This window comes from Arachis ipaensis, chromosome B10 (assembly GCF_000816755.2).
Source record: "Arachis ipaensis cultivar K30076 chromosome B10, Araip1.1, whole genome shotgun sequence".
Taxonomy (NCBI): Eukaryota; Viridiplantae; Streptophyta; class Magnoliopsida; order Fabales; family Fabaceae; genus Arachis; species Arachis ipaensis.
In genome coordinates this window covers 119536496-119546368 of record NC_029794.2, presented here as the reverse complement: position 1 = coordinate 119546368, position 9873 = coordinate 119536496, and the positions used below count along the sequence as shown (strand labels likewise).

Below are 9873 nucleotides of genomic sequence, written 5' to 3'. Positions count from 1 at the left end.
ATATGTATCCCTGGAGCCAGGTGGACCACCAACACAAAGGGCGTCCCAAATCAACTCAAGAGAGAAGATCTCAAACCAGTCGCCAGAGGATGGCTGGACTTCATTGGGCATTCTCTGTTGCCCACTTGCAACCGTTTTGAAGTCACTGTTAAAAGAGCAGTGATGATCCATTGCATCATGATGGGAAAAGAAGTGGAAGTTCATCAGCTAATCTCAGCTGAACTCTACAAAATTGCTAACAAAAATTCTAAAGAGGCCAGGTTGGCTTATTCAAGCGTGATTTCTCTACTCTGCAAGGACGCTGGAGTAAGGATGGGAATAACTGAGTATATCTCAATTGAGAAACCAATCACCAAAGCATCAATGGAAAAACAATAAGCACAGGATGATCCCACTAAGAAGAAAACACAGGAATTTCTCCCAGAAATCCCTCAATCTGAATACTGGGAGTATCTTGAGACGTCTATTACTAAGATACGGGAAGCTATGGAACAAATAATAAAAGAACAGAAGGAACAAAGTCAAATTCTTACCTATATGTTTAAAGAACAAGAGGAGCAAGGGTGTGACTTAAGGGAATTGAAGCGCCAGAAGTTATCTCTTGAAGGACCAAGCACCCCACATATCAGAGGAACATCCACTTCCCAGAACAAAGGTTGTTAAATTCCAATTTCTGCTTTAACTCTGTGATAGTGTCATTATAGAAGTTCACCTTAGGAGTCATATAGTAGTAATTAGTATCTATTTTGATTTTATCTCCAATTAAGCCATAGTTTATTTTTCTCATCATCAGCAAACATGAATAAAATAGTAGATTTTTTGAATAAGAGGCAATAAAATTTCGAGTTTTAATAAGAGAAATTCTAATTAGTTACATGTAGTGGCAATACTTTCTGTCTTCTGAATGAATGCTTGAACAGTGCATATGTCTTTTGAATTTGTTGTTTAAGACTGTTAAATATGAAAGAATGATGAACATGAGACATGTTATTGATAATTTCAAGGATAGATGACGTAAACTAGCGTTTAACGCCAGTTCTCTGCCCAATCCTAGCGTCCAGCGCCAGAAAAGGATTAAAAGTTGGAGTTCAACGCCAAAGACTTAGCCAAGTTCACTCAAAGTTCTGAAAATTTAAATCAAATCTTGGCTAGTCAAAAATCTCTTTATGATAAAGTTGGCTTGGGTTTTCACAAAACTTTTAAATCTGTTGAAGAACATTCTTTTGAAAATATAGCTTCATCTTCTAATGATACAAGGTATCAAAACCCAACAAGCTTTAACAAAATAGCAACTCCAAGATTTTGTAGACTATGCAACCGGAATGGTCACTTTCCCATTCAATGTTTCTTTGGTGAAAGAATGATTGGTAACAAAGTTTACAAAATTATTTTTGATTACAATGGATTGGGACAAAGAAGATGGTTTAACGTGAAAAGATCCAAGAAGATTTGGATACTTAAGTTCACTTGAGCTCATTTTGTAGGTGTGCCTAACATCCAAATGAAAGGACAACATGTGGTACATGGATAGTGGATGCTCTATGCATATGACCGAAAAGGCAACCTTCTTTATTATGCTTGATGAGTATGATGGAGGATTTGTCACTTTCGGTGATGATGGTAAAGAAAAAATAGTGGCCATTAAAAAAGTTGGTAAAAGCTTATCATCTTCTATAAATGATGTCCTTCTTGTTGATGGTTTGAAATACAATTTACTAAGTGTAAGCCAATTATGTGATCTTAGATATGAAGTTATTTTTAGAAAATTGGTGTGCTTAGTTATTTGTGAAAAATATGAAAATATTTTGTTTGAAGCTAAGAGATGTAATAATGTGTATGGATTGACTCTTGAAGATTTAAAAGATCAAAATGTAACATGCTTTACCTCTCTTGAATCTAAAAAATGGCTATGGCATAAGAAATTGGGTCATGCAAGCATGTACAAATTTCTAAGCTTGTTAAGAAAAACTTGGTTAGAGGAATTCCAAACATTAAATTTGATAAGGATATTACTTGTGATGCTTGTCAATTAGGCAAACAAGTAAAAACCTCCTTTAAACCAAAAGATGGAATTTCTACCAAGAGGCCTTTAGAAATGTTGCACATTGATCTTTTTGGTCCCACAAGAACTCAAAGCTTAGGAGGTAAACACTATGGCTTGGTAGTGGTAGATGATTATTCTAGATTCGGTTGGGTACTCTTCCTTGCTCATAAGAATGATGCTTTCCATACTTTCTCAACCCTTTGTAAAAGAATTCAAAATGAAAAAAGATTTGAAAATTGCCCACTTGAGAAGTGATCATGGAAAAGAATTTGAAAATCAAGCCTTTGAAAAATTTTGTGAAGATTTTGGAATTGCACACAACTTTTCATGCCCTAGAACTCCTCAACAAAATGGGGTAGTTAAAAGAAGGAATATAAGCCTTCAAGAGATGACTAGGGTTATGCTTTATAAAAATGATGTTCCAAAATTTTTGTGGGCTGAGCTGTAAATACAGCTTGTTATATTTTGAATAGAACAAGCATTAGGAAGGATTTAAAGAAAACACCTTATGAGTTATGGAAAGGAACTCCATCAAATCTTAAGTATTTCCACATTTTTGGATGCAAATGCTTTGTACTTAACAATAAAGAGAATCTTGATAAATTTGATCCAAAATCTTATGAAGGAATGTTTGTTGGATACTCTACCACTAGCAAAGCATATAGAATTTATCTCAAAGATCATAGGACCATAGAGGAATCCATACACGTTTCCTTTTGTGATACTAATGAAATTTCCAGTACCTCTTTAGATGATGATACAGGTAGTGAAGCAGATACAAGCCATCAACCAAGTAAAGAAAGTCTCAATGCTGTCCCAAGTGAAGAACCTGTCTGTCCAGTTTTATCTCATCAGGATGGAGAAGACATTTCTGTTTTGTCTCCTGAGCCAGTAAGAAAATCTGGAACAGAACCGCCTGCTGAAGCTCATCAAAGCTCAACCTTACTCTGGAAACCAAGAGAATGGAAGTCTATGGGGGGTTATCCTCATGATTTTATCATAGGTGACCCTTCCCAATGAGTAACCACAAGATCCTCATCCAAGAAGCAAGTCAAGCCAAGCAATGTTGCGTTCTTGTCCCAAATGGAGCCTAATAATGTGAAGCAAGCTCTTGAATATCCTTCTTGGGTCAAAGCCATGCAAGAAGAGTTAGCTCAATTTGACAAGAATGAGGTTTGGACACTAGTACCTCATCCGAATGGTAAGAAGGTAATGGGTACTAAGTGGGTTTTCAAGAATAAACTAGGTGAGGATGGTAAAGTTGTTCGTAACAAGGCTAGATTAGTGGCCCAAGGTTACGATCAAGAAAAGGGTATTGATTTTGATGAGTCTTTTGCTCCGGTAGCAAGAATGAAAGTAATTAGATTGCTTCTTGCCTATACTGCCCATAAAGGTTTTAACATGTTTCAAATGGATGTCAAATGTGCTTTCCTTAATGGCTTTATAGATAGAGAAGTGTTTGTGGCATAACCCCCCGGTTTTGAAGATAAAAAATTTCCAAATCATGTTTTCAAACTTTCAAAGGCTCTTTATGGCCTTAGGCAAGCTCCAAGAGCTTGGTATGAAAGGCTTAGTGCCTTCTTATTGGAAAATCACTTTCAAAAGGGTACCACCGACACTACTTTATTTATTAAAGTATCTAATGATGACATTCTTCTTGTTCAAGTTTATGTGGATGATATAGTGTTTTGGATCGACCAATAAATCCTTGTGTGAAGAGTTTGGAAAACTCATGACTAGTGAGTTTGAAATGAGTTTAATGGGAGAATTAACTTTCTTCCTTGGTCTCCAAATCAAACAAACTCCTAGTGGCACTTTTATTCACCAAGAAAAGTATGCTAAAGAATTAATCAAGAAATTTGGCCTAGAAAATTCCAAACCTATGGGAGCACCAATGCATCCAAATACTAAGCTTGATAAAGATGATGATGACAAAGATGTGGATGAAACTCGATATAGAGGAATGATAGGTTCATTCATGTATCTTACCTCCTCTAGACCGGTCATTGTTCAAAGTGTGGGTGTATGTTTAAGATTTCAATCTCACCCAAAAGAATCCCATCTTTCAGTCGTAAAAAGAATCATTAGATACATTAAGGGAACAAGTGACTATGGCTTATGGTATCCTAGATCTAATGACTTTTGTGCAGTAGGATTTTGTGATGCAGATTATGCGGGAGACCAGGTGGATAGAAGGAGCACCTCCGGAATGTGTTGCTTTCTTGGAAGCTCACTTAACATGTGGTCAAGCAAGAAACAAGTCACAGTTACTCTATCCACAACCGAAGCTGAATATATATCTGCCTCTGCATGTTGTTCACAATTAATTTGGTTAAAAACTCAGTTAGAGGATTACAAATTAAAGATCAATAGTATACCTTTGTTTTGTGATAATATGAGTGCTATTAACATCTCTAAAAATCCTGTTTTGCACTCAAGAACAAAGCACATTGAAATTAAATATCATTTTATTAGAGAACATGTGCAAAAGGGTACTATTGATATTCAATTTGTGAAATCCGAAGAACAACTTGCGGATATTTTCACTAAACCTTTGTGTGAGGATAGATTCTGTTCATTAAGGAACAGCCTGGGAATGATAGATTTAAATTCTGTTGATAATTTGTAATTTTTGATGAATCTGTTGGTTTTGTCTCGTAGGAAACCAGGAGACAAAAGTGAGGACGTGATGAATTGGTATTGATACAGGGGAGACTGATTCGGATACTAATGATCATGGGTCCCACCTAATCCTTTTTAACTTCAGTCACAACCCTGGCCCGTTTTTGAGTTCCTCATTTTTTTTATCATACTTTTTAGGAAGTTGTCATATCAAATCTTGTAGGAAGGAGTTGTTGTCAAATCAAATCTTTTCCCTTCCCTCATCCCTTGATTCTAGGAGCTAACCTTTCAGTTTTTTATTTTAAAATCTTTCCTTGTTGATAACCGCGCATAACCTTCTCTCTCCTCTCAACTTAATGGTCATTAACTACCTAATCTTCTCTCTCCACTCAGCATTTAATGCTTCCATAACCTCCCACCTCTCTCTATTCTCTTCGGCCTCTATTCATCTTCCCTCTCCCTTCTCTATTTTTTCTTAACATGAAAAAGAAGGTTGCTCCAAGTAAAAGTAGCCGATCCCATACACCAAAAAATCCTCCATTCTCAACCCTCAAACGCACACGCATATTCATATACATTCCACATCTTCTTCATCCCCCTCACCCTCCTCTAAACAAACAAACACTATGAGAAAAAAAGGTGATAGCAACGAAAACTTCATCCAGAAGAAAGCTGAAAAAAGAGAAAGATCCAATTGAAGAAGAAGAAGATGAGTCTCACACATCTATACCTCATTCACCTCCAAAGAAAGCAACTCCACATACTTCTGCCTAAAGCTCTCAGAAGACCAAAGGTTATGTGCTACGTAACACAAGAGAACCACCGAATATGAAATCCCTGGACTTCAAGAATAAATACAACAAAAATCATTCACATTTTGATCCAGGAAGATTTAATTCTTGTACATCTTATGAGTTTCACAAAGATGTGTTGAAGAAACGTCACTTGTGTGCATCACACATAGTAAACCTGGACTCTCTTGCTGCTAAAGGAATCAACTTTATCACTTTTTTTGAGAATATGAAGTGGACTTCCCTGTTCAAAATTCAGAAACCTGTATACCCTGCCTTGGTTCGAGAGTTTTATGCAAACATGAGGCTGATTGATGGAGCAATCCATTCCTATGTGAAGCGGGTTTACATGACTCTGAACAGAGAAACAATAAGCGCTGCTCTGGGTTATGTTGATGAAGGACCAGCAGCTTATATGTCAGAAAAATGGGATTCTCAAGTTGGAGTCACATATCAGATTGCTCTGCACCAAATCTGTGAAAATCTATCTGGACTGGATGGCACGGTTCCAACTCACAAGGCCCTTGATCCAGAAAGAGCATTGCTGCACAGAATCATTACTCACATTCTGACTCCACAGAGTGGCTCATACAATAGAGTAACTAATTCTGATACCTTTGTGCTTTTTGCTATTATTACTTCATCTCCTATTTTCTTTGCATATCTCATGGTAAGGCATATGTAGGAATGTGTTAGAAGTACAAAAAAGGCTAACCTTCCCTATGGCATATTTCTTACCTGCATCTTTGAATACTTCAATGTTGATCTAACTAATGAAGATGTAGAGAATAAAGTTTCATCAATTAAGGGAGGAGGAGTTTCAGGTACTATGAAAGGCACCAAAGGAAAACGGTCAATGCCCTCTGACAGTGATCTTGAGAGCCGCCCAGCCTAGCCGTCCAAGATGGCAAAATCGATCAAGGAGGTCCTCACTGAGTTTTCTAACATGTCCAAACTGATGGTGGAATCTTACAAGGCTACTCGAAAGCAAGCATACGAAAATGAAAAGGCTTGGACAAAGTGCCAAGAAAGAGTGGGTATGATGCTTCAGAATTTTGAAGAAGAGATGGGGGCTGCCGATAAGGATGATGAATCTGAGTACAATCTTTTTGATGATTGACTTATTTGTCTCTTGTTGAATTCTGGTTCTGTTTGGCTTATTTTGGTACTTTGTAGGATATTTGGATACTCTAGACCATTACTATTTTGTTAAACTCTTGAATATTTTAGTTTTGGTTATATTTGTGTATGTTCCATTGTCATTTTTTTTGCAGGTTCCCCTTTGATGACAAAAGGGAGAGGAAAGCTGAAAAAATTGAAAAGTTGAAAGAAACAGGGCTGAAATCTTTTGTGATTCATGATCACCCCTGTGCATAAACTACTTGTTCCAATAATTATGATCTGTTTTGTTGAAATGGTTGCTGATAATCCCTTTATGTTCTGAAATATGAATGAATGCTGGATAAATTTTTTACTTTGATATGAGTATGTTTGATTAAAAAATATTTTTCTTGCTGTAAACTGATAATTATTTTAATCTAATATGATGGCTAGAAAATGTGTTTATTTAATCAAATGATTTGGTAACAAATTTTTGGGAATTATCAAATGTGTTTTTTGTTTTTATGTACTCTGTATTCAAAACATTTTTTATTGTGATTGAGCAAAAAATCATTTATATGATAACAAATTAGTTTTGTTTATCATTTCACTTCTACTCATAAATCAAGTCATTCAACATTTCAAAATACCATATGTTGAATACATGGTGGCTTTAGGCTTGATAAAAATTGTTACAGGAAAAGCTTTCCTTGGTAAAATGGCAAATATTAAGGGGGAGCCATGTAACAATTGGAAAGGTGAAGGGATCCTAATATTCAAAGGAAGTACTCTAAATCCCTAACTTCTTTCTATTTTAATTTTTAATAATGTTTGTCATCAAGGGGGAGATTGATGAGTTTGGAAAACTCCAAATTAAATTGATGATGATCAAACATTATTAACAAAATTAATTATAAAATTATTAATTTGATCTTCATGTTATAGTTGCTGATTAATAATTTTGTTATTTTGCAGATTATGTATATTGGGCATAAAAGCAAAACAAAGTCCAATTGTGCTAAGAAAATATAATCAGCCTTGTATAAAATTGACATATTAAGTGGCTGAATTATTGTTGTGTCTTGGGCCAAAAGAAAGAAACATTAGTTAGCCCATTGTGAATCTAATATTCAGCCTTGGTTACAAAAATATCTTAATTATTATGGCTGAATTGTTGCTATGATTATTAGGCCAGTTTTATTTAAACAAGCCCAAAGTTAATATTTCTACAAGACCAAGAAGCTTGGTCCAAAATTGAAAAGAGAGAGAAAGCATAGGTTAAATGCTTTCAACGGATCCTACTCTCATCATAAGATGGATTTCAAATTTTGATTGAATGCATATTAATGCAGACATTGGAAATAGGAAAGAGAAAGAGAAATTGATTTGATGGCATTAATGATGCCCCACGCCACTTAGCAAAAGGGAAGGAAAATTAATTCATTTTAATTTCTTCATTCAAATCACATTGAAAGTTTTCTCTTTTCTCTCTCTTCTTTCTTCAAGCTTTGGTCACTTCACAGGAAATATGGAAGAAATTTTAAGCTATCAGAAGAAGGTAGAAGAAGCTAGTAGCAAGGCCATTGTGATGATGGCATCAAGAAAAAGTAAATCTAAAGTATGGTGTGGTTGAGATCTTTGCCACAAAAGGTAAGATGTGGTAAAGTGATCTCAAGCTCTCCATACCAAAAATGGTGAAGATCCAACTCGATCAGAGGAAGAAGATCCTTGGAAGCATGGCTCGTCTTTGCTTTTGCTCAACCACTACAGGAGGTAGCTACTGTAGCTACGTAGAGGATGAGGCAGAAGTTAGGGCAGATGGAGCTGTCATCATCAAGAACTCATCAAGGGCTAGGAATCCTTCTTGGAGTGCAAGTCAAGATGGAAGGCTCGGATTGATGAAGTTTGGTACAAAAGAAAGACACAGAGGTAATTGCATGTTGGGTTTTACATTCAGTTTTCTCTCCTCTCTCTCTGGCTGAACCGGTTTTGGTTTGAAGAAGAAGAAGTTTAGCTTGGTTCAACAGTTTCAACCGTGGAGGCTTCCCCTTCTATAAATAAGGGAGAACAGCCAGGGCTTGAAGCAAGGAGTGAGAGTACAAGGCATAGAGTTCTCATAGCTACCTAAGCTAACAGAAGTTTTTCTCCTTCAATGTTCTTCATTTTGTATTTTTTTGTTTAATTTTGTCTGTCTTGAGTCTCATGGAAAAAGGCAAACAGTGAGGTTTGTAAGAAAAAGCCATAGAATGGAAAAAGGCAGAGTATACAAAATTAAAGAAAAAAGTCATAAATGTTCTAGAGGTCCTTTGTTCATCTGTGTTGTGTTTCATAATTTTATGGGAATCCCCTTACAAGTTGGGTTATCACTTAGTAGTTAAAACCTTGGTAGGTGACCAAGTCAAGTTCAGGATTGGGGTTTAGATTCTGGACTTGTCCCGGATAGGAAGGGTAGTTCCTAGGGAGAATTGGTGTTTGTAATCATGATGATTATAGTGAAATTCCATCATTGTTGTGATGGAGACTGGATGTAGGCTGCATTACACTTGGCAGCTGAACCAGGATACTTTGTAGTGTGATTCTCTTTATCTCTTCTACTCCATTTCTGTTTCTGCTGCATAGGAGACAAAACTAAAAATTATCTCTTGCCTGGTTACGAGACAAAAAGAAAAAGACTCGTGACTAGGTACGAGACAAAAAGCAAAAAGTCTTCTGAAGTTATCTCTAAGACCAGCAAGTGTTATTAAGCGAAAAAAAAGGGACTAAGATTCAACTCCCCTTTTCTTAGCCACTGATAAACCATCATATACAAATTATCAAAAAAATATTTTGAAAAAATAATTTTAATATAAAACAAACTAAATTTAATATTAATTTATATATTATCTAATCAATCTCTAAATAATATAATACTTATTAAAATACACTATATAATATAAATAATTTACCTCTCCGCACATCGTATAAATTTCACTCTAATTTATCTAAAAAAGACAAGCGAATGAAAATTTTTTTTTTTGGATGGATTGAACTACCCCAATCCTATACCACACCCACACATACAAGGGTTCTATCAACTACTTGGTTATCGGCAAGATTCAAACCTGAGTGCATATATTACGAGGTAATGCATATAGCCACTCAACCAAAGTCTCAGCAGCAAATTAGTTTATTATGTCATATTTTACGAGAAGTAGGAATGGTAAAACGAGCCAAATTTGTCAAATTTGTTAAAAATGGTGGATTGTGTTAGGATTTGAAACTTGCCAAATAAAAATAAATAATAGACAAAGCGAATCAGCCGGCCAAATTCAAAAA

The 9873-nt window shown here is 35.7% G+C and overlaps 1 long non-coding RNA gene across 1 annotated transcript in view; it reads left to right on the top strand.

Moving 5' to 3' along the window:
• Window positions 8321-9873, top strand: part of LOC107623917 — an 18015-nt gene continuing 16462 nt past the window's right edge. The window contains exon 1 of the long non-coding RNA XR_001616681.2: window positions 8321-8331. This is a non-coding gene — a long non-coding RNA (uncharacterized LOC107623917). The remainder of the gene's footprint in view (window positions 8332-9873) is intronic.